Raw genomic sequence first — 25,463 nt, 5'->3', positions numbered from 1 at the left:
GATATGTTGACTATATACAAGCACAGATGTACTTCGATAGCATTGTATGGCTCGGGGGTATGGGGACATTGCAATGCCAAGGCCCTGCAGACTGAAGAAAACAAGTTCATTAAACGGCTGCTTTGCCTCCCCACCTCGGCATCTACTGTTCTAACCCATTCGGAACTAGATCTGGATTACCTGTCCGACCTCACTGGGTTAAGGCCACTGTTGGTATGGAAATCCATTTTTACCAAGTCGGAAACAACATTCACCAAAGATATTATCAAAGACTGTTTGCTCTTGGATAAAGTTTCAAGTATTCCATGGTTAAAATATGTAGTTATGACTGTTAAAGACCTGTTTGACATGGACCTAGGAAATGACCCTACCAGTCTGAACACTCTAGACAAACAGGAACTAAAAAATGTCTATCTTAGGGCGAAATCGGATGTGCGAAGTTATGCTACTAGAGAATATTCCACACATATTTTCCACCTGTCCCTGAATGATGATAGCCGGGGTATCCCAATGTACCTTAAAGTTATCCACAGACAGTCCCACCAGTTTGTTCTTTCAAGGCTAAGATTAGGTTTAGTGCATAACTTGGTTGCTTTCCCGATTATGAAATCTCATCCAGTCACCCCATGTCCATGTGACGGCTCTTCAAAACAAAGTACAATGCATTTTTTATTACTCTGTCCTCTGTATAAAGCACAACGCATCTGTTTCCTCAAGCCTATGTTCCTTAAATATAACATGTGTACTACTGATAGCGCTCTGAGGCTTCTTTTTTCACTTTCAAGCCCAGATATCTGTTTTTATACTGCCACTTTTATTCTGAAATCTATTAGAGCTAGACTTAGCATGGTTTTCCTGTAATTTTATGTGTAGCAATTCCCACAACATGTGACAATGTTATTTCTGTCTCTGTATTCTGAGTACCATGTGTATGTAATGTTTTAAATTGTATACTTTTATGATGTTTTTTAAACATTCGAATAAAGTTATAAACTGAAACTGACTCACACTTTAATATATTAGCATCAACTGTAAGAAGCGCAAATCTGGCAACGAAGTTGAAAAGGCAGTAAAATGTGATCCTTAGAAATAATAAATGGAAATTAATTAAACGCTAAAGGTCTCCTCTAGCTTTATATCAAGGGAGTAAGAACTGAAGATGTTTGCAAATGAGTATTTTTCACTTGAATTTATTTCATCTATTTAAACTATTAGAACTCAAAGTGATTAATATTGCAGCTTCGTAGGTTATGCTAATTAAACATATTATGAAGTCTGTCTTGGGAGTCGAAAGGCAAGCCGATTTCTGTGAAGCAACTTCTTAGTTTACTAACTCGTAATGATGGTTTTGGGATGTATTATGTTACTTTAAATGACTTTATATGGATTAAGTATGCAAAGCAAAAAAAAAATTAAATTAACAAAAAATGTAAGTTTAAAATTAATTAGCATATTTGAACAGTGGAATGGTAACGGTGGATGTACCAAAGGACACGTCTTGAAACTAAGTATGTGCAAAAAGTGCATGAGTTATAGAATTACACTTTTAATTAAAAAACAGGTGCAGTTAAAGTTGTTACTTCAGAACTCTGTTCAGCGTGCTAGGAATAAGAGGATTGGGTAGGTATGTTTGAGTACTTTGTGGAAGTTTGTGTTAGTCAGAATTTTCGGCTTTGTTGTTGAATGCATTTGGGATGGTAGGCCAATATATATTTAAATATTTACCAATTGCTTTGGAATGTAATGGCCAACCTATACTAGTTCAGTATGCTGAAGCAAAGAAATCGAGTTGAGGTGTGCCGAGGAGATAAATTTAGTAATGGTTAGGCACAACTTTTACAGCCCGCCTCAACGTGTTCATGAAGCAGCCGACACATTTGTCTCCAAACTTGGAGAATTATCCATTAAGTGCCAATTCGGTGTTATGACTGAGTTGATTCAGGGCCAACTTATTGTTCAGTGCAAGAGTTAAAAAAAAAAAACAAAAAAAAACCACGGATGACTTTGGGCAGTTAAGAATCCATCCCTTAAAGATGCCATTGACATTGCTGAAGTGGTGGAGCAGTCCGAGTTTGCATGAAGGAGATGGAAACAAGACAGATTTGGCAATGAGATATCCAGCGTTGAATAAATAAAAGTCTCTGGTCGACATGTGGGTGCTGTACTTAACTCCAGCAATAGCCTTCAAGTTTAAACCGATTGTGAATTTGCTGTTGTGTAAGGGTGTTTACGGCAGGGTACTTGTGTGGTTAGAGCAAGGGAGAACGTTAAAATCAAAAGCTATTTTTGTTGTAAATAAGCAGATTGTTGAACTTAGTCGATTCCAACTGTCTGTCTTTATATCCTCAAAAATATTTTGTTGGTCAGCACCCCATACTAAATTACATCCTTCCATCACCAACCCCCTCACACTTTCTGGTTTGACCGCTAACCTTTCAAAAATTTAGCTTACCATTCAATCAGCCTCATAAAAGAACACAATTGTTTCCTGTCTGATGGTGGTGGTGCCAACGTAATAGCATTCAATAACCTTTCCTTAGGTTTAACACCTTGAGCTGATGGTTACCTAAAGTACTCAACTTTTTCAACTAAGAACTTAAACCTATCCTACCTAAGCATGAAGCCTGCTTCCTTCAATCTCTGCAAAGCTAGTCGGAGTACAAGGTGACAAATCTGTTTTCCCTCCAAATGTCTCCTTTGCTCTGTGCTTAGGCCTGTGTGCTCAAACAGTGCACCCCCAGCCACCATTTTGTGTTCACAAGCCAGTGAGGCCAGCCTCCCTGCCCCTCCCCCCCCCCAGCAACACGGATTTTCTACATCCGAGGGTTCTTCTGTGAGCTGTTTAAACTGTATTTACTGGGGCCTGTGCACTTCGTTTTTTGGCCAGCAGGGGGAGTAAAGCTTTATTCAAACAGTATTGTTAGATTTCGAGTTAGTGAAGCCATTACCTGCTGAAGTCCAAAGTTGTGGATTGAGCCTGTCTGTCTCCTAGAAGATTCTGAACAGGAGCAAGCAGCTGCCCAGACCCCACCCCCAGGCCAGCAGACCATTGGCTATTCAGCTACCAGGCAAGTCTGAGCCCTCCTCTCAAGCCTGCCCAGGCACCTTAAGGCCTTGCTGGGTGCACCCCAAATCATTCTCCTCCATCTTGTGAGTTGAAGCCCACATGTGCCCCAGATTGCAGTGAGCAGAGTCCAGGAACTGGTAAGGAGACAGACTAGTGCTGTCTCTTCCCAAGACAAAAAGTTGTTTAAAAAACGATTTTCACTTTCTGTGTTTACTGTCTATGCCTGTGGTTGTTACAGTTAAAAATTGTAGTTTTAGCCTGCCTGTAATTGCATATTTTATCACCTGTGTTGTGTTTTAAATGTGTGGTTTTGCCTGCCCTTTATTGCCTTTATTTAGTGTGTTGAATTGTGGGATTTGCAGTACAACCTCTGTAGTTTGTCCCTCTCATTCCTTGGTGACAAATATGTTTCCCTCCAAATTTCTCCTTTGCTCTGTGCTTAGGCCTATGTGCTCAAACAGTGCACCCCCAGCCACCATTTTGTGTTCACAAGCCAGTGAGGCCAGCCCCCCTGCCCTCCCCCCCCAGCAACAGGGATTTTCTACATCAGAGGGTGCTTCTGTGAGCTGTTTAACCCCTTCGGGGCTAATGACGAGCTGGGCTCGTCATCGCGCTTACCTGTCCTGCGCGGATGACAAGGCCAGCTCGTCATCAGCCCCACCCTCGGGGGAAGCGCTGGCGCTCCCCCCGAGGCTCTCTGATCCTCGTTGTTTTGCTGGGGGCGGCAGTGGAAGAGCTTCCGCTGCCGCCCCCGCCCCCCCCCATGGTAATCCCTGATGACGTCAGCGCGCACAGCGCGCGCTGACATCATCAGGGATTCCCAGCGCTCAGGAAGCCATTTGCTTCCTGACCGCGCTGGAAGAAGGTAGGTTTCTCGAGGCTGGCGGGGGTTTGGGGGCAGCGAAGAGGCATCAGGGGAGAGGAAAGAGATTTTCCTTTCCCCTGATGTCTCTTTGCAGGGCATTTCTGCCTCACGATCGCGCACAGCGTCGCGATTGTGCGGCGGAAATGCCCCCACTAGACACCAGGGATATACTTTTAGTTTTTAGGAAGTGACCCCTTGGGCAAGGGTCGCTTCCAGGCTGGCTGGCAATATGTTTTCGTTTTTCTGCCCCCCCTGGGGGGAAATCGGCCCGTTTTTTCGGCCGTTTTGCCCCCAGGGGGGGCAGAAATTCCCCACTAGCACCAGGGATATTGATTTTTGCCAAGATGGCGGCCATTGATTTTGTTTACGTTTTTCTGTCCCCCCTGGGGGCAAATTGGCCCGTTTTTTTTTGCCGTTTTGCCCCCAGGGGGGACAGAAAATGCCCACTAGACACCAGGGATGTAATTTTAGTTTTTAGGAAGCGACCCCTTGGGCAAGGGTCGCTTCCAGGCGGGGTCTGAGTATGTTTTCGTTTTTTTCTGCCCCCCCTGGGGGGAAATCGGCCCGTTTTTCGGCCGTTTTGCCCCCAGGGGGGGCAGAAATTACCCACTAGAACCAGGGATTTTTGTTGGGGCAATGTGTTTGTTTTGGGAAGCGACCCCTTGGGTAAGGGTCGCTTCCAGGTGGACATGATTGTGTTTTTGTTTTTCTGTCCACCCTGGGGGCAAATCGGCCTGTTTTTTTTGCCGTTTTGCCCCCAGGGGGGGCGGAAAATGCCCACTAACAAAAAGTTTTTAGGAAGCGACCCCTTGGGCATGTTTGCTGGTGGTGTGTGTGGGGAGTGGTACTTGGCTGGATGGTGTGCGTGGAGCGGTGCTTGGCTGGCGGTGTGTGTGGAGTGGTACTTGGCTGTCGGTGTGCGCTGAGTGGTGTTTGGCTGGCGGTGTGCGTGGAGGGGTACTTGGCTATCTATGCACGGAGTGGTGCTTGGCTGGCGGTGTGTGTGGAGTGGCGCTTGGCTGGTGGTGTGTGTAGAGTGGTACTTGGCTGTCTGTGCACGGAGTGGTGCTTGGCTGGCGGTGTGTGTGGAGTGGTACTTGGCTGTCGGTGTGCGCTGAGTGGTGTTTGGCTGGCGGTGTGCGTGGAGGGGTACTTGGCTATCTATGCACGGAGTGGTGCTTGGCTGGCGGTGTGTGTGGAGTGGCGCTTGGCTGGTGGTGTGTGTAGAGTGGTACTTGGCTGTCTGTGCACGGAGTGGTGCTTGGCTGGCGGTGTGTGTGGAGTGGCGCTTGGCTGGTGGTGTGCGTGGAGTGCTACTTTGCTGTCTGTGCACGGAGTGCTGCTTGGCTGGTGGTGTGTGTGGAGTGGCGCTTGGCTGGTGGTGTGCGTGGAGTGCTACTTTGCTGTCTGTGCACGGAGTGCTGCTTGGCTGGTGGTGTGTGTGGAGTGGCGCTTGGCTGGTGGTGTGCGTGGAGTGCTACTTTGCTGTCTGTGCACGGAGTGCTGCTTGGCTGGCGGTGTGTGTGGAGTGGCGCTTGGCTGGTGGTGTGCGTGGAGTGCTACTTTGCTGTCTGTGCACGGAGTGCTGCTTGGCTGGCGGTGTGTGTGGAGTGGCGCTTGGCTGGTGGTGTGCGTGGAGTGCTACTTTGCTGTCTGTGCACGGAGTGCTGCTTGGCTGGCGGTGTGTGTGGAGTGGCGCTTGGCTGGCGGTGTGTGTGGAGTGGTGCTTGGCTGGATGGTGCTTGGCTGGCGGTGAGTGGTGCTTGGCTGGTGGTGCTTGTGGAGTGGCGCTTGGCAGGTGGTGTGCGTGGAGTGCTACTTTGCTGTCTGTGCACGGAGTGGTGCTTGGCTGGTGGTGTGTGTGGAGTGGCGCTTGGCTGTTAGTGTGCGTGGAGTGCTACTTTGCTGTCTGTGCACGGAGTGCTGCTTGGCTGGCGGTGTGTGTGGAGTGGCGCTTGGCTGGTGGTGTGCGTGGAGTGCTACTTTGCTGTCTGTGCACGGAGTGCTGCTTGGCTGGCGGTGTGTGTGGAGTGGCGCTTGGCTGGTGGTGTGCGTGGAGTGCTACTTTGCTGTCTGTGCACGGAGTGCTGCTTGGCTGGCGGTGTGTGTGGAGTGGCGCTTGGCTGGAGGTGTGTGTGGAGTGGCGCTTGGCTGGATGGTGCTTGGCTGGCGGTGAGTGGTGCTTGGCTGGTGGTGCTTGTGGAGTGGCGCCTGGCAGGTGGTGTGCGTGGAGTGCTACTTTGCTGTCTGTGCACGGAGTGGTGCTTGGCTGGCGGTGTGTGTGGAGTGGCGCTTGGCTGTTAGTGTGCGTGGAGTGCTACTTTGCTGTCTGTGCACGGAGTGCTGCTTGGCTGGCGGTGTGTGTGGAGTGGCGCTTGGCTGGTGGTGTGCGTGGAGTGCTACTTTGCTGTCTGTGCACGGAGTGCTGCTTGGCTGGCGGTGTGTGTGGAGTGGCGCTTGGCTGGTGGTGTGCGTGGAGTGCTACTTTGCTGTCTGCACGGAGTGCTGCTTGGCTGGCGGTGTGTGTGGAGTGCTGCTTGGCTGGCGGTGTGTGTGGAGTGGCGCTTGGCTGGTGGTGTGCGTGGAGTGCTACTTTGCTGTCTGTGCACGGAGTGCTGCTTGGCTGGCGGTGTGTGTGGAGTGGCGCTTGGCTGGTGGTGTGCGTGGAGTGCTACTTTGCTGTCTGTGCACGGAGTGCTGCTTGGCTGGCGGTGTGTGTGGAGTGGCGCTTGGCTGGTGGTGTGCTGGAGTGCTACTTTGCTGTCTGTGCACGGAGTGCTGCTTGGCTGGCGGTGTGTGTGGAGTGGTGTTTGGCTGGCGGTGTGTGGGGAGTGGTGTTTGGCTGGCGGTGTGTGGGGAGTGGTACTTGGCTGGATGGTGTGCGTGGAGTGGTACTTGGCTGTCGGTGTGCGCTGAGTGGGGTTTGGCTGGCGGTGTGCATGGTCTGGTGCTTGGATGGTGGTGTGGGTGGACTGGAACTCTGCTGGCGGTGTGTGAGTAGTTACTTTCTGTTGGTCACTACACACACTGCTAGTTGAGTGACACTCTACGCAGTCCATCATTTTCTGTAGTTGCTATGTCAGATATGTGGGCGTGTGAAAGTGATGGGCGGCTGGCGGTGTGAATGTTTTGTATGTGTCACACGTACAAAAGGTGTATGAATGTCCTTACTGCCCCTGTGTGATATGGGTACTGGTAGTAGCAAAAGACTGACTGGCACCAAAGTGGTCAGGCACTTTAAAAAAATTCAAAAAATTATCCAGTGTCTTGATGTTAAACCTCATCTAATCTCATTTGGTCTAAGCCCTAATTGATGGCCCATCTGGCCGAATTTTAATTTGGGGGGCAAATTTGTGTGTTGTTTTTTTTATTGTTATATTGTTTGTGAAATGTGGTAGTAATTTTTTTTTCTTCTCTATTTTTGTCTTGTTCCAGGCTTTTGCTGTTTGGATTGTTGTAGGTTGCGTGTCTGTTTGCAGCTTGTGTAGTTGCTTGTGCTTGGTAAGTGAATGTATTTTGTACTACTTCTCCTTGATGTTTGTCTTTTTGAAAAAGGTTGTACTTCTAGCAGTTTGTGTGGCTCTGTGTTTTTTTTTTCAGCATTAGTGTTTGATGTGCACTTTGTTTTCTAATGTCATTTCTTTTTTTCTTTCTAGTGGGATTTCATTTCTTTTCGCTGTGTCTCAACAGAGTAGGTGCTGGTGAGTGTAGCTATATTTTGTAAGAGTGAAATTGTTTTGGATTGTATTTATCTTTTAGTGAAAGCCTTACCTTGTTTACTTCTTACTTTGCACAGTGTAGGTTGTTGTTCACTTGTGTGTGCAGTCTTCTTGCTTTGTAAGGATAATGGCTAGTCGCAGGATTACTGCTCAGCAGGTTCTTGGTTTGCTTTTTGAGTCTTCCTCGGACCATGGTTCAGAGTCTGAGTCCGATTCGGACTCCCAGGAAGCGGCAGAAGATTCAGGCAGTGAGTTTTCTCTTCGCATGGAATCATCATCATCGGATGATGACTCTTCTTCTAGTGCTGATGAAGGGCCTATGGTACAGGAGGACATTGTGTTGCCGGTAGTGGGCCAAGAGGCACCTGTGCTGCTGCCTAGGGCCGCAAGGTTTCCTTTCTTTTTACGTCGGCAAGAGGCATGTGGGCTGGAGCCTGCACCCAAAAGGCTTCACATTGCTGTGGTGCGCAAAGGGGCATCTGGTGCTTTTCGTCTTCCTGCTCGTGTAGTGCAGAAAGAGGCATCTGGGGCTGTTAGGCTTCCCATTGGTGTAGAGCGGCAAGAGGCATCTGGGCCTGCTGGGTTTCCCGGTGGTGTAGTGCAGCAAGAAGCATCTCAGGCTGCTGGGCTTCCCGTTGGTGTAGTGCAGGAAGAGCCCTCTGGGGATGCTACGTCTTCTGTTGGTGTTGTGCAGCCAGAAGTATCTGTGGCTGTTAGGCTTCCCGTTGGAGAACAGCAGCAAGATGTTTCGGTGCTGCAGGCTGGGGTGGCTGCTCCCCCCGTTGATAGGGATGGCCTCTGGGTTCCCCCTGGCTTGGTGCAGCCGGCATTGCCAGAGTTCACTGGTGTTCCTGGGTGTAGAGTGAATACAGAGAATTTTCTGCCAATTAATTTTTTTCAGTTGTTTTTTGACGATGTGTTTTTGCAAGAGATTGTTGAGCAAACCAATTTATATGCAGAACAATATTTGAGGGCCAACAGTGCCAGCCTTAAGCCCTATTGTAGAGCAATCCGGTGGACTCCCACCAATGTTGAAGAGATGAAGAAGTTTCTGGAATTAACTTTTTTGATGGGCTTGATAAGGAAGTCATCAATTACTTCATATTGGTCCACTAGTCCCTTGATGGTAACAGCTATATTTCCAGCAGTCATAAGTCGTGATCGGTATACGCTTCTTCTTCGGATGATGCATTTTGCTGATAATAGTTTAGCGTTGTCACGCGATCACCCTGATTGTGACCGTTTGTTTAAAATTCGGCCTGTCCTTGATCACTTTGTTGATCGTTTTTCTGAGATTTTTGTCCCTGGTAAAGAAATTGCAGTGGATGAGTCTTTGGTGTTGTTCAAGGGCCGCTTGGTTTTTAGGCAATACATTCCTAGTAAGAGGTCACGCTATGGAATCAAACTGTATATGCTGTGTGACAGTGAGACTGGATATGTCTACAATTTCAGGGTGTACACTGGTAAGGAGTCCCACATTAACCCTCCTGGTTGTCCTTCTACTTTTGGAGTAACTGAGAAAATTGTGTGGGAACTAGGTAGAGGATTATTTAACAAAGGCCATCATTTATATGTAGATAACTTCTACACTGGTGTGCAGTTGTTCAAGGAGTTGGCCAAAGTGGGCACTGTTGCTTGTGGCACAATGCGCAGTAACCGTAAAGGTTTCCCAAAGGAACTTGTTTGCAAAAGGCTTGTGCGGGGACAGTCTATGGCATTGCGATGTGGGGAGCTTTTAGCTGTGAAGTATTCAGACAAGAGAGATGTGTACATGCTGACTACTATCCACGATGAAAGTACTGTACCTGTGCCTGTTTGGGGTCAGGGTGCTGAAGTGCGCAAACCTGTGTGCATTCTAGCTTACAATAAGTTCATGGGTGGTGTTGACAGAGTAGATCAGAGGTTGGAACCTTATGCTGCTCTTCGAAAGGCTTACGTTTGGTACAAGAAGTTGGCTATCCATCTGTTCCACTTGGCATCATTTAATGCTTTCGTTGTGTACCAGAAGTCTTGTCCTGGGACGAAGATGACTTTTCTTAAGTTTCAGGAGTCTATAATAGGCAGCCTTGTACTTGTGCAGCAGGCAAGTGTTCCTAGATTTGGAGTGGTGGAGGAAGTGGCTAGATTGCAAGATCCCCACTTTCCTGAATCTATTCCTTCCACTACTGCTAGAGACTTTCCGACTAGAAGATGCAGAGTCTGTTGGCGAAGAGGCGTGCGGAAGGAGTCTCGTATATACTGTCCTGACTGTCCTTCTAAGCCTGCATTGTGTATGTCAGCTTGTTTTAAATCGTACCACACGCAAAAGAACTATTGGGAGTTTGATTGAGCTGTAAAGTGAATTGCTTGGTCTGCATTCTGTAAAACATTTTTAGTTTGTTTCAAGGATTGGCATTAGTGCAAAGTTTTTATTTTAAGAATTTGTGTTACCTAATTTGTAGGTATTTCCATTTGTTTAGTGTTATTTTCAGAAAAAGAATTCTAAATGTGTTTGTGGTTTGTGCCGGCTGGTGCTTGGCTGGCGGTGTGTGTGGAGTGGCGCTTGGCTGGTGGTGTTCGTGGAGTGGTACTTGGCTGTCTGTGCATGGAGTGGTGCTTGGCTGGCGGTGTGTGTGGAGTGGTGCTTGGCTGGCGGTGTGTGTGGAGTGGTGCTTGGCTGGCGGTGTGTGTGGAGTGGTGCTTGGCTGGCGGTGTGTGTGGAGTGGTGCTTGGCTGGCGGTGTGTGTGGAGTGGTGCTTGGCTGGCGGTGTGTGTGGAGTGGTGCTTGGCTGGCGGTGTGTGTGGAGTGGTGCTTGGCTGGCGGTGTGTGTGGAGTGGTGCTTGGCTGTCTGTGCACGGAGTGGTGCTTTGCTGGCGGTGTGTGTGGAGTGGCGCTTGGCTGGTGGTGTTCGTGGAGTGGTACTTGGCTGTCTGTGCATGGAGTGGTGCTTGGCTGGCGGTGTGTGTGGAGTGGTGCTTGGCTGGCGGTGTGTGTGGAGTGGTGCTTGGCTGGCGGTGTGTGTGGAGTGGTGCTTTGCTGGCTGTGTGTGTGGAGTGGCGCTTGGCTGGTGGTGTTCGTGGAGTGGTGCTTGGCTGTCTGTGCATGGAGTGGTGCTTGGCTGGCGGTGTGTGTGGAGTGCTGCTTGGCTGGCGGTGTGTGTGGAGTGGTGCTTGGCTGGCAGTGTGTGTGGAATGGTGCTTGGCTGGCAGTGTGTGTGGAGTGGCGCTTGGCTGGTGGTGTTTGTGGAGTGGTACTTGGCTGGAGGGTGTGCGTGGAGCGGTGTTTAGCTGTCTGTGCACGGAGTGGTGCTTGGCTGGCGGTGTGCGTGGAGAGGCGCTTGGCTGGTGGTGTGCGCTGAGTGTTTGGCTGGCGGTGTGCATGGTCTGGTGCTTGGCTGGTGGTGTGGGTGGACTGGCGCTCGGCTGGCGGTGTGTGAGTAGTTACTTTCTGTTGGTCACTGCACACACTGCTTGTTGAGTGACACTCCACGCAGTCCATCAATTTGTGTAGTTCCAGTGTCAGAAATGTGGGCGTGTGAAAGTGATGGGCCCTTGAATGGCGCTGTTTGCTGGTGTGAGTGTTGAAATGTGATGGGTCCGCGGCTGGCGTTGTGAATGTTTTGAATGTGTCACACGTACGAAAGGTGTATGAATGGCCTGTAAAGAGGTTGGTGCCTTGACGTGGCTTTACAGCTCACGAGCTGTGAGTCAGTGGTTCAGTTTATCATACTTGCAATTATACACAGTGTATTTCATTTTTGTGAAATTACTTGCGTATACAATTGTATGTACTGAATCATCACTCACCCTCGTGCCAAATCCAACCAGTATGTGTGTGTGCTTGCGGATTAGATGGGTGTGCAGTAATAATTGTTTTTTTTTCTCTTTCTGCATTAGGGTGTACCTTGTCCCTTATTGTGATTGTTGTAATGTGTTGCTTTTATTCCAGATGGTGTCAGTGGTCTTGTTTGTATCAGGTATGAAAGGTGCGTGAATGGCCTGTCAAATGGTTGGTGCCTTGTCGTGGCTTTACAGCTCACGAGTTGCGAGTCACTGGTTCGGTTTTTATGCATTTATTTATTGACAGAGCATTTCATTTTTTTGAAATATCTTGTTAATAAAATTTTATATACTGAACCATCACTTGCCCTCGTGCCAAATCCAACCTGTATGTGTGTGTCTTTGAGGAATAGATAGCCGTGCTTGAATGTTTGACTTTTGAGTAACTCTGTTAAGGTGAGGTACCCTTTTACTCGGGAGAACAAGGGGAACGCTGGGTGGTAGGACATTTTTGCCGGCACGGCGATCCCACGGCAAAATTTTTGGAAAAGTGCTATTTTTACCTAATTAAGGTTTGCAAGGAGTTCTGGGTAGGAAAACATTGGGGGACCCATGCATGCCATACCTCCCTGGACTCCCCCGGGTGTCTACTTTTCAGAAATGTGTGGGTTTGGTAGGTTTCCCTAGATGGCTGTCTCGCACGGGGCCAGAAACCCAGGTAACCCCTCTTGCAAAAGCTGGAGAATTCATGTCCACCAGCTTTTGCAAGAGGGGTTACCCGGGTTTTTGGCCCCGTGCGAGACAGCCATCTAGGGAAACCTACCAAACCCACACATTTCTGAAAAGTAGACACCCGGGGGCTTCCAAGGAGGTATGGCTTGCGTGGATCCTCCAACGTTCCTTTACCCAGAATCCCTTGCAAACCTCATTTTTTGCTTGGAAAAAATCCGTTTTTTCACACGTTTTAGTGTGGGCAAGCGTGGCATCACTGGGCTCACACAAATTACCTCCCACCCAGCGTTTCCCAAGGTCTCCCGATAAAAATGGTACCTCACTTGCGTGGTTAGGCATAGCGGCTGCTTTAGGAAAAGGCCCAATTCATACTGTGGAGACGAAAACATTACCTTTAGCCAAATAATCTTATTTTTTGAGGGGGTTACCTGAGCTTTTGGCCCGGGGCTTGGCAGGCATCTTTGGAAACTACCAAACCCAAACAGTTCTGAGAACTAGACACCCGGGGGAGTCCAGGGTGGTATGGCATGCGTGGGTCCCCCAATGTTTTCCTACCCAGAAACCCCTGCAAACCTGAAATTTTGGTCCAAAAACCCACTTTTCCATACTTTTTTGGGTGGGATCTCGCTGCCGGAACAAATGTCCTACCACCCAGCGTTTCCCTTGTTCTCCCGAGTAAAATGATAACTCACTTGTGTGGGTGGACCAAAGGCAAGTGACTTAGGCTGGGGTGCTTAATTTGTAAAACGTAAATGTGAGTAAAAACTACTTTTTTCAAAATTCATTTTTGGGGTGTTCTGCTTTGGGGCACCCACACAAGTGAGGTATCCTTTTACTCGGGAGAACAAGGGGAACGCAGGGTGGTACGACTTTTTTGCCGGCACGGCGATCCCACGCCAAAAAGTTTGGAAAAGGGCAATTTTTACCTAATTTTAAGGTTTGCAGAGAGTTCTGGGTAGGAAAACATTGGGGGACCCATGCATGCCATACCTCCCTGGACTCCCCCAGGTGTCTAGTTTTCAGAACTGTTTGGGTTTGTTACTTTGCAAAGAATACCACCGAGCCCCGGGCCACAAATTCAGATCCCCACCCCAAAATCAAGGTAGTTTTGCAATAAGGTAATGTAAATTCACCACCGTACGATTTGAACCGTTTCCTGTTGCAGCCACTATGTCTATCCACGCAAGTGAGGTACCGTTTTTTTCGGGAGACCTGGGGGCACGCTGGGTGAGTGGAAATTTGTTGCTCCACGCAGATTCCAGAACTTTCCACCACAGAAATGTGAGGAAAATGTGTTTTTTTGGTCAAGTTTTTATGTTTGTAAGGGATTCTGGGTAACAAAACCTGGGGGTAGGCAGACGAGTCACCCCATCCTGAATTCCCCTGGGTGTCTAGTTTTCAAAAATGTATAGGTTTGCTAGGTTTCCCTAGGTGCTGGCAGAGCTACGGCGCAAAAACAAAAGGTAGTCTTTTTGTCCGAATCGTGCTAAATTTCACTGGGAAATTGAGGTGCGACCATGCTGCGTTTTGCGCTGTTTCATGTCGCAGCCACTATGCCTACCCACGCAAGTGAGGTACCATTTTTTTCGGGAGACCTGGGGGCACGCTGGGTGGGTGGAAATTTGTTGATCCACGCAGATTCCAGAACTTTCCACCACAGAAATGTGAGAAAAATGTGTTTTTTTGGTCAAATTTTTATGTTTGTAAGGGATTCTGGGTAACAAAACCTGGGGGTAGGCAGACGAGTCACCCCATCCTAAATTGCCCTGGGTGTCTAGTTTTCAGAAATGTATAGGTTTGCTAGGTTTCCCTAGGTGCTGGCAGAGCTACGGCGCAAAAACAAAAGGTAGTCTTTTTGTCCGAATCGTGCAAAATTTCACTGGGAAATTGAGGTGCGACCATGCTGCGTTTTGCGCTGTTTCATGTCGCAGCCACTATGCCTACCCACACAAGTGAGGTACCATTTTTTTCGGGAGACCTGGGGGCACGCTGGGTGGGTGGTAATTTGTTGATCCACGCAGATTCCAGAACTTTCCACCACAGAAATGTGAGGAAAATGTGTTTTTTTGGTCAAATGTTATGTTTGTAAGGGATTCTGGGTAACAAAACCTGGGGGTAGGCAGACGAGTCACCCCATCCTGAATTGCCCTGGGTGTCTAGTTTTCAGAAATGTATAGGTTTGCTAGGTTTCCCTAGGTGCTGGCAGAGCTATGGCGCAAAAACAAAAGGTAGTCTTTTTGTCCGAATCGTGCAAAATTTCACTGGGAAATTGAGGTGCGACCATGCTGCGTTTTGCGCTGTTTCATGTCGCAGCCACTATGCCTACCCACGCAAGTGAGGTACCATTTTTTTCGGGAGACCTGGGGGCACGCTGGGTGGGTGGAAATTTGTTGATCCACGCAGATTCCAGAACTTTCCACCACAGAAATGTGAGGAAAATGTGTTTTTTTGGTCAAATTTTTATGTTTGTAAGGGATTCTGGGTAACAAAACCTGGGGGTAGGCAGACGAGTCACCCCATCCTGAATTGCCCTGGGTGTCTTGTTTTCAGAAATGTATAGGTTTGCTAGGTTTCCCTAGGTGCTGGCAGAGCTACGGCGCAAAAACAAAAGGTAGTCTTTTTGTCCGAATCGTGCAAAATTTCACTGGGAAATTGAGGTGCGACCATGCTGCGTTTTGCGCTGTTTCATGTCGCAGCCACTATGCCTACCCATGCAAGTGAGGTACCATTTTTTTCGGGAGACCTGGGGGCACGCTGGGTGGGTGGAAATTTGTTGATCCACGCAGATTCCAGAACTTTCCACCACAGAAATGTGAGGAAAATGTGTTTTTTTGGTCAAATTTTTATGTTTGTAAGGGATTCTGGGTAACAAAACCTGGGGGTAGGCAGACGAGTCACCCCATCCTGAATTGCCCTGGGTGTCTAGTTTTCAGAAATGTATAGGTTTGCTAGGTTTCCCTAGGTGCTGGCAGAGCTACGGCGCAAAAACAAAAGGTAGTCTTTTTGTCCGAATCGTGCTAAATTTCACTGGGAAATTGAGGTGCGACCATGCTGCGTTTTGCGCTGTTTCATGTCGCAGCCACTATGCCTACCCATGCAAGTGAGGTACCAATTTTTTTCGGGAGACCTGGGGGCACGCTGGGTGGGTGGAAATTTGTTGATCCACGCAGATTCCAGAACTTTCCACCACAGAAATGTGAGGAAAATGTGTTTTTTTGGTCAAATTTTTTTGTTTGAAAGGGATTCTGGGTAACAAAACCTGGGGGTAGGCAGACGAGTCACCCCATCCTGAATTGCCCTGGGTGTCTAGTTTTCAGAAATGTATAGGTTTGCTAGGTTTCCCTAGGTGCTGGCAGAGCTACAGCGCAAAAACAAATGGTAGTCTTTTTGTCCGAATCGTGCAAAATTTCACTGGGAAATTGAGGTGCGACCATGCTGCGTTTTGCGCTGTTTCATGTCGCAGCCACTATGCCTATCCACGCAAGTGAGGTACCATTTTTTTCGGGAGACCTAGGGGCACACTGGGTGCATGGAAATTTGTTGATCCACGCAGATTCCAGAACTTTCCACCACAGAAATGTGAGGAAAATGTGTTTTTTTGGTCAAATTTTTTTGTTTGAAAGGGATTCTGGGTAACAAAACCTGGGGGTAGGCAGACGAGTCACCCCATCCTGAATTGCCCTGGGTGTCTAGTTTTCAGAAATGTATAGGTTTGCTAGGTTTCCCTAGGTGCTGGCAGAGCTACGGCGCAAAAACAAAAGGTAGTCTTTTTGTCCGAATCGTGCAAAATTTCACTGGGAAATTGAGGTGCGACCATGCTGCGTTTTGCGCTGTTTCATGTCGCAGCCACTATGCCTACCCACGCAAGTGAGGTACCATTTTTTTCGGGAGACCTGGGGGCACACTGGGTGGATGGAAATTTGTTGATCCACGCAGATTCCAGAACTTTCCACCACAGAAATGTGAGGAAAATGTGTTTTTTTGGTCAAATGTTTTTGTTTGAAAGGGATTCTGGGTAACAAAACCTGGGGGTAGGCAGACGAGTCACCCCATCCTGAATTGCCCTGGGTGTCTAGTTTTCAGAAATGTATAGGTTTGCTAGGTTTCCCTAGGTGCTGGCAGAGCTACGGCGCAAAAACAAAAGGTAGTCTTTTTGTCCAAATCGTGCAAAATTTCACTGGGAAATTGAGGTGCGACCATGCTGCGTTTTGCGCTGTTTCATGTCGCAGCCACTATGCCTACCCACGCAAGTGGGGTACCATTTTTTTCGGGAGACCTGGGGGCACGCTGGGTGGGTAGAAATTTGTTGATCCACACAGATTCCAGAACTTTCCACCACAGAAATGTGAGGAAAATGTGTTTTTTTGGTCAAATTCTTTTGTTTGAAAGGGATTCTGGGTAACAAAACCTGGGGGTAGGCAGACGAGTCACCCCATCCTGAATTGCCCTGGTTGTCTAGTTTTCAAAAATGTATAGGGTTGCTAGGTTTCCCTAGGTGCTGGCAGAGCTACGGCGCAAAACCAAAGGTAGTCTTTTTGTCTGAATCGTGCTAAATTTCACTGGGAAATTGAGATGCGACCATGCTGCGTTTTGCGCGGTTTCATGTCGCAGCCACTATGCCTACCCACGCAAGTGAGGTACCATTTTTTTCGGGAGACCTAGGGGCACGCTGGGTGGGTGGAAATTTGTTGATCCACGCAGATTCCAGAACTTTCCACCACAGAAATGTGAGGAAAATGTGTTTTTTTGGTCAAATATTTATGTTTGCAAGGGATTCTGGGTAACAAAACCTGGGGGTAGGCAGACGAGTCACCCCATCCTGAATTGCCCTGGGTGTCTAGTTTTCATAAATGTATAGGTTTGCTAGGTTTCCCTAGGTGCTGGCAGAGCTACGGCGCAAAAACAAAAGGTAGTCTTTTTGTCCGAATCGTGCAGAATTTCACTGGGAAATTGAGGTGCGACCATGCTGCGTTTTGCGCTGTTTCATGTCGCAGCCACTATGCCTACCCACGCAAGTGAGGTACCATTTTTTTCGGGAGACCTGGGGGCACACTGGGTGGATGGAAATTTGTTGATCCACGCAGATTCCAGAACTTTCCACCACAGAAATGTGAGGAAAATGTGTTTTTTGGGTTAAATTTTTTTGTTTGAAAGGGATTCTGGGTAACAAAACCTGGGGGTAGGCAGACGAGTCACCCCATCCTGAATTGCCCTGGGTGTCTAGTTTTCAGAAATGTATAGGTTTGCTAGGTTTCCCTAGGTGCTGGCAGAGCTACGGCGCAAAAACAAAAGGTAGTCTTTTTGTCCGAATCGTGCAAACTTTCACTGGGAAATTGAGGTGCGACCATGCTGCGTTTTGCGCTGTTTCATGTCGCAGCCACTATGCCTACCCACGCAAGTGAGGTACCATTTTTTTCGAGAGACCTGGGGGCACGCTGGGTGGGTGGAAATTTGTTGATCCACGCAGATTCCAGAACTTTCCACCACAGAAATGTGAGGAAAATGTGTTTTTTTGGTCAAATTTTTATGTTTGTAAGGGATTCTGGGTAACAAAACCTGGGGGTAGGCAGACGAGTCACCCCATCCTGAATTGCCCTGGGTGTCTAGTTTTCAGAAATGTATAGGTTTGCTAGGTTTCCCTAGGTGCTGGCAGAGCTACGGCGTAAAAACAAAAGGTAGTCTTTTTGTCCGAATCGTGCTAAATTTCACTGGGAAATTGAGGTGCGACCATGCTGCGTTTTGCGCTGTTTCATGTCGCAGCCACTATGCCTACCCACGCAAGTGAGGTACCATTTTTTTCGGGAGACCTGAGGGCACACTGGGTGCATGGAAATTTGTTGATCCACGCAGATTCCAGAACTTTCTACCACAGAAATGTGAGGAAAATGTGTTTTTTGGTCAAATTTTTTTGTTTGAATGGGATTCTGGGTAACAAAACCTGGGGGTAGGCAGACGAGTCACCCCATCCTGAATTGCCCTGGGTGTCTAGTTTTCAGAAATGTATAGGTTTGCTAGGTTTCCCTAGGTGCTGGCAGAGCTACGGCGCAAAAACAAAAGGTAGTCTTTTTGTCCGAATCGTGCAAAATTTCACTGGGAAATTGAGGTGCGACCATGCTGCGTTTTGCGCTGTTTCATGTCGCAGCCACTATGCCTACCCACGCAAGTGAGGTACCATTTTTTTCGGGAGACCTGGGGGCACACTGGGTGGATGGAAATTTGTTGATCCACGCAGATTCCAGAACTTTCCACCACAGAAATGTGAGGAAAATGTGTTTTTTTGGTCAAATGTTTTTGTTTGAAAGGGATTCTGGGTAACAAAACCTGGGGGTAGGCAGACGAGTCACCCCATCCTGAAGTGCCCTGCGTGTCTAGTTTTCAGAAATGTATAGGTTTGCTAGGTTTCCCTAGGTGCTGGCAGAGCTACGGCGCAAAAACAAAAGGTAGTCTTTTTGTCCGAATCGTGCTAAATTTCACTGTGAAATTGAGGTGCGACCATGCTGCGTTTTGCGCTGTTTCATGTCGCAGCCACTATGCCTACCCACGCAAGTGAGGTACCATTTTTTTCGGGAGACCTGGGGGCACACTGGATGGATGGAAATTTGTTGATCCACGCAGATTCCAGAACTTTCCACCACAGAAATGTGAGGAAAATTTGTTTTTTTGGTCAAATTTTTTTGTTTGAAAGGGATTCTGGGTAACAAAACCTGGGGGTAGGCAGACGAGTCACCCCATCCTGAATTGCCCTGGGTGTCTAGTTTTCAGAAATGTATAGGTTTGCTAGGTTTCCCTAGGTGCTGGCAGAGCTACGGCGCAAAAACAAAAGGTAGTCTTTTTGTCCAAATCGTGCAAAATTTCACTGGGAAATTGAGGTGCGACCATGCTGCGTTTTGCGCTGTTTCATGTCGCAGCCACTATGCCTACCCACGCAAGTGGGGTACCATTTTTTTTCGGGAGACCTGGGGGCACGCTGGGTGGGTGGAAATTTGTTGATCCACACAGATTCCAGAACTTTCCACCACAGAAATGTGAGGAAAATGTGTTTTTTTGGTCAAATTTTTTTGTTTGAAAGGGATTCTGGGTAACAAAACCTGGGGGTAGGCAGACGAGTCACCCCATCCTGAATTGCCCTGGTTGTCTAGTTTTCAAAAATGTATAGGGTTGCTAGGTTTCCCTAGGTGCTGGCAGAGCTACGGCGCAAAAACAAAAGGTAGTCTTTTTGTCCGAATCGTGCTAAATTTCACTGGGAAATTGAGATGCGACCATGCTGCGTTTTGCGCGGTTTCATGTCGCAGCCACTATGCCTACCCACGCAAGTGATGTACCATTTTTTTCAGGAGACCTAGGGGCACGCTGGGTGGGTGGAAATTTGTTGATCCACGCAGATTCCAGAACTTTCCACCACAGAAATGTGAGGAAAATGTGTTTTTTTGGTCAAATATTTATGTTTGCAAGGGATTCTGGGTAACAAAACCTGGGGGTAGGCAGACGAGTCACCCCATCCTGAATTGCCCTGGGTGTCTAGTTTTAAAAAATGTATAGGTTTGCTAGGTTTCCCTAGGTGCTGGTTGAGCTACGGCTCAAAAACAAAAGGTAGTCTCTTTGTCCAAAGAGCTTAAGATTTCACTGGGAAATTGAGGAGCGACCACGTTGCATTTTGTGCCGTTTCCCGTCGTAGGCACAAGGCCGACCCACACAAGTGAGGTACCATTGTTTTTGGGAGACCTGGGGGCACGCTGGGTGGGTGGAAATTTGTTGATCCACGCAGATTCCAGAACTTTCCACCACAGAAATGTGAGGAAAATGTGTTTTTTTTGTCAAAATCTGAGATTTGCAAGGGATTCTGGGTAACAAAACCTGGTGGTAGGCAGTCGAGTCATCCCATCCTGAATTCCCCTGGGTGTCTACTTTTCAAAAATGTATAGGTTTGCTAGGTTTCCCTAGGTGCCGGAAGAACTAGGGTGCAAAAACTACAGGTAGGCACTTTGCCAAAAAAGGGTCAATTTGTAACTGCAAAATTTAGGTGTGAGCACGTTGCATTTTGCGCCGTTTCCTGTCGCAGGCACAAGGCCGACCCACACAAGTGAGGTACCGTTTTTATCGGGACACTTGGGGTAATTCAGATTTGTAAATCAACTGTTATTACCAATTGAGCTTTCTTGCATTTCTCCCTTTGAATGAAAGATATTGTGTAGAAAAAAAAACTTTATGAAAAATGACCAATAATTCTCATGCTAGTATGAGTATTCCCAACTTTGAAAATGTGCAATTATATACTGTTTCTGAACTCTATAATTTGTACCCAATTCATACATACATAGGTGTCTTTCATGCAGATTATTCCATGTGTACATTTTCCAAGACAAAGTGCACTATACCCAGTAAATGAAAAAATACCATTGCAAGTTGCTGCTCAGTTTTTGGATCTGGGTTCGTCGGGTTCTTGGTGAAACTACAAGTCCCATATATCCCCACAACCAGGAAGGTCTAACGGATGTAACGGTATATTGCTTTCCAAGAGCTGTCAAAATTAGAGAAAGTTATAGGTGAAAACGTTGAGACAAAAGGCCGTTGTTTTTAACAAATTTTCAAATATTCCAATATCTAACTGTTAGTTTCTATAACGAAACCTTCATGGATTTAGACAAATGACCCCTTTCTGAATTCATAATGTTGTCTATTTTTCGGAAATGTAAAGCTTTCCAGGATCCATTATTGCTTTCAAACTCATTTCTACCATTAACTGGAAGGAGGTGGAAAGCTCTAAAAATAGCAAAAATAGGCTATGTCCCAGAAAAATGCCAAAACTGAGTGAAAAATTTCGGTTCTCTGACAAAACACTGTCATTCCCTAAAAGCTGAGAAAATGGAGAATTCAGCCCCACAAACCCTTTTTTGATACCATATTCAGGGAAAAAGCCAGAGGCTTTCATTTGCAGCCCGTTTTTCCCATTTTTCTGAAAAAAACAAAAAAAACACTATATTTTGGTTAATTTCTGGGACCCCTCCAAGGGAATCCACAAACCCTGGGCGCCTTTAGAATCCCCATGATGTTGGAAGAAAAGGACGCAAATTTGGCGCGGATCCCTTTTTTTTTTTGTAAAACAGTTTTTATTGCAGATTCCAAAATTCACACGATAGTGTATACACAGTTTTGTTTGTGCGGGACCTTAGCGTTCACCATGGAACCAAATAGTATGTACACAGCCTCGTAACCCGCATCCCTGAGGCCGGGTGGCAACGATTGCAATCAACACTCTTCCACATTACTCAGTGGTGGCTTATTCAGTGGTCAACCGCCTTCTGCTTTTAACTTTTTTTGTAAACCAAACCCTCCCCTCTAGCATCTCAATAGTGTGTACTATGATTCCTGGTGTCGTTGGGGCAGTGTAACTCCCTCCCCTCCCCCCTCGTTCCCCCCCCCCTCCCCTCCGGTGTGCTGCGGTGTCCAGTGCCTGTGTTCGGTAAAAGTGCATTGAAGTATGTGGGCTAGCTACGGATTGTAGAGTAAATCATGGAGTGTGTGTGTCCGTGGTAGGTGCCGGGATCGGCATTGCCTCCCCTTGGATCCCGGGGTCATCTATGTCCTCTTCCTCCTCACTCTCCACTGCATCGTCCCTGAGTGCCTGGACCAAAATTTCCCATGCTAGCGCTGTTTCCTGAGCTTTCTCGTCTGACCCTCTACGTGCCAACTGGTATCTGATTGTGCTTTCTGCTGCCGCCCATTTCTGGAATTCGGCCAGCCATTTCCGGTGTGTTGGCGCCGTCTTTGATTTCCATCCCCTGGTAAGTTCCCTCTTAGCAATAAGTAGGCCCATGTCTATGAATTTGCTCGTCAGTTTAGTGTTGCGTGTGTGTGGGAACCAGTGTAAGATTGTAGTCGCACTGTCATATAACAGGTCCCTGTCTGTGGCTTCGTTCAAGGTGTCGCCCACTTCCCTCCAGAAGTCCTGTAGGTACGGACAGCCCCGCAGCATATGCAGTAAGTCCGCGCCTAACAGCGCACATCTGGGGCACGCTGCGTCTTCTGCGCCAAAGTATTGTGATATTTTCTGCGGGGTAAGGTAGGCCCTATGAAGTATGTAGAGGTGTATTAATTGAAAGCGGGCGTTTCTGGTGCTTTTCCTGGCCCTCTGAACCAGCTGAGCCCACGTAGTGTCCGGGATTCCCTTCTGCAGGTCCGTCTCCCATTGGGTTTTAAGTCGCGTCAGGGGTTGTAGATTAGCCTCGAGTAGTCTAGAGTGTAGACATGTGACTGCCTTAATCGTTCCCGCAGCCATCATTGTGTATTGGCATGCAGGTGACGTTGGAGGTTCAAGCAGCCCTTCCCCCCAGTGCGTCTGGATCACGCGCACCACGGCCGCATGCAAAAGATAATCACCCCTAGGAAGGTCGTACTGTTCCTGCAAGGCCTGGTAAGGCATGAGCACCCCATCAGAGTATAGGTCCCCCACCACATGCAGGCCAGCCTCCTCCCAGTTCTGGAGGTTCGACCAGTCACCACCGTGCGGAAACGCTGTTAACATACCTAGTGGGATCTCAGGCGCATATGGATGACCCGGACCCGCTCGCCTCTGCATGCGATTCCAACAGAGCCTCAGCGTCCGTTCCTCCTGGGATAATCCCCGTAGTAGGAGTTTCTGTTGCAGGGTGATAAACGCCAGTACATGGCGGGGGGTGCCAGTGTCCCTCTCCTGTTCCGGGCCCCGGTACACCCTTGCTACCTCCTGTGTGAAAAACTGCAGCTGGGCAGCTAAATAATAGAGCTCGAAGTCCGGAACCGCGAGGCCGCCCTCGTTCTTCGGGCGGGTCAGGGTCGCCAAAGCTATCCTCCTCCTACCAGCACCCCACAGAAAGGACACTATCTGTGATTTCAGGCGACGAAAGACGCTTCCCGGTACCCACACTGGGAGAGTCCTAAAGATATATAACAACCTCGGTAGGGCTATCATTTTAAGCAGGGATACCCGACCTGTCACGGACAGCGGAAGAGTGGCCCAAAAGGCCATATTCCCTTGTAACGTACGAATACAGCGGCCGACGTTGCCTTCCAGCAGGTCAGCGGGATCATGGTAGACGTGCACTCCTAAATAAGGGAGGCAGTCCGGCTCCCAACGGAGTTTGGGGCGGGCCCAGGGACATCGCTCCGCTTTCCGGAGTGGGAAGAGGCACGTCTTTGCCCAATTCACTTTCAGGCCTGAGACCTCTCCGAATCGCGCCAAAAGGCGCTCCGCCCCCTCCACCGCTTCCTCTGCATTGTCCAAGAACAGCAGGAGGTCGTCTGCGTACAACGATATGTAGTGGTGGATCCCGCCGACTTCCAGCCCCTGGTAATACTCTCCTCCCCGGGCCAGCGCTGCCAATGGTTCCATCGCGAGGGCAAATAAGAGGGGGGAGAGTGCACACCCCTGCCTAGTACCCTTATGCACTGCATAGTGATCTGATATCAGCGCTCCTACCCGCACCCTGGCTCCAACCGACGCATAGAGCACTTTCGTCCATCGCACATACCCCTCACCTATACCAAAACTGTGCAGCACCTTGTACAGGTAGCACCAATCCAGGCTATCGAAGGCCTTCTCTATGTCTATCGCCATGACCATAGGGGCTCTGGCGAGCGGTGGAGGGTCCGCCACAAGCCTCAGCAACCTGCGGATATTGTGTGACGTGTTTCTGGTGGGTATGAAGCCTGACTGGTCCTTGTGAATCAAGTCCTGCATGTGGGACACCAACCTGGCGGCTAATATAGTGCTTAGTATTTTATAATCTGTCGTCAGCATCGACAAAGGTCGGTACGACGCCGGATCAGTGCCGTCCCTACGCGGTTTCAGTAAGGGGACCATAATCGCCTCGCGCATCGAGCGGGGCAACTCCCCCTTCTCGTGCGCCTCGCGGTATACGAGCTGGAGGCGTGGCGCTAGGATATCTATATATTTGCCATAAAATTCCACTGGCAGTCCATCCACACCCGGTGTCTTGTTGCGTGCCATTCTTTTAATGGCCCCTCTAATCTCCGTTAGGTCAATCGGGCCCCCGAGGGCTTCTGCTTGTTCTTGCTCGAGGTGTGGCAGTTGGGTCTCCGACAGCAAGGCGTCAGTCATCTCGGCTCGGTCCACTAGTTCCCTCCCATATAACCTTTCGTAATATGTTGTGAAACAACGCAATATATCTGGTTGGGAGGTGGATGAAGAGCCATCTGCATTCACCATGGATAGTATCGGAGCTGCGCCCCTACTGGGGTTAGCTAGCCAGGCCAGGAGCGTCCCCGTTTTGTCCCCCTCCGCAAGCGCCTTAGTTAGGTACGTTTTGTAATCAAAACTACGGAGGCGCTCCACCACTACCGCCACCGCCTCCCGCGCAGCGCATACCCTGTCCTGCAAATCAGGGCGGTTGGGCCTCTGTTTCTCAACCACTCGCAGAGTTCGCTCAGCCTTGTCCAGGTCATCTACTAGCGTCCGCCGCGCACCCGCAAACTTCCCTATACAGTGCCCCCTCACCACTACCTTCAACGCGTCCCATTCCACGGCCCTGGAAGAGGCAGTTCCCTCGTTCTCCACGAAGTACTGGGAGATCCTCTCCTCCAATGCTCCGCTGAACGGTGGGTCATCTAGCGTATCTGGACGAAGCCGCCATGTCGGGATCGGTGAGACCTCGTCCATCCAGGCCAGCGTGAGGAGCAAGGGGTTGTGGTCCGATATCGTTCGCGCCAGGTATTCCGTTCGGGCCACCGACGGTAATACCGAGCGGGAGCACAGGAACGCATCTATGCGGACATGAAGGTCGTGTATACCCGAGTGGAAGGAGTAATCCCGCTCAGTCGGGTGTTGCGCACGCCAAGCGTCTGTCAGGTCCCACCGCCCCTGCCAAGTAGATCTGTGTTTCGCTAGCCTGTGTACCGGAGATGCCTTCAGTGGTGGATGCGATCTGTCTAAAGTGGTATCCTCGATAGAGTTGAAGTCCCCCCCCATCAGCACCGGCCCAGTTAAATAAGAGGCCAACAGCCTGGATAACCTGGTAAAGTATGAAGCCTGCTCTACGTTCGGTGCATAGGCGCTACAAAGGACTATCTGGCGGCCCCTGAGCAACCCCTCAACTGCCACATATCTCCCATCTGGGTCCACAGTGTGCCTAGTGACCTGGAAGGGAACCCCCGCCCGGATCCAAATTAGTGTCCCTCTAGCAAACCCCGAGTATGTGGTGTGAAACAGGTGCCCTCTCCATCTCCGCTGCAGAGCAGCCCCTTCCTTCTTGGTTAAATGGGTCTCCTGCAAAAAGGCGATGTGCACCCCTCTGCGAACTAGGTGGGAATGTACCTTATGCCTCCT

General features: G+C 48.8%; 1 pseudogene; it reads right to left on the bottom strand.

Annotated features, from left to right (window-relative positions):
- The window catches only part of LOC144773891 (uncharacterized), a 69,414-nt pseudogene extending 44,617 nt beyond the window's left edge, over window positions 1-24,797 (bottom strand).
- Window positions 24,798-25,463: the final 666 nt, after the last annotated feature.

This window comes from Lissotriton helveticus, chromosome 8 (assembly GCF_964261635.1).
Source record: "Lissotriton helveticus chromosome 8, aLisHel1.1, whole genome shotgun sequence".
In the NCBI taxonomy this organism is placed as follows: Eukaryota; Metazoa; Chordata; class Amphibia; order Caudata; family Salamandridae; genus Lissotriton; species Lissotriton helveticus.
Note: the sequence above shows the minus strand (reverse complement) of the source record. Positions and strands in the feature narration are given on the sequence as shown.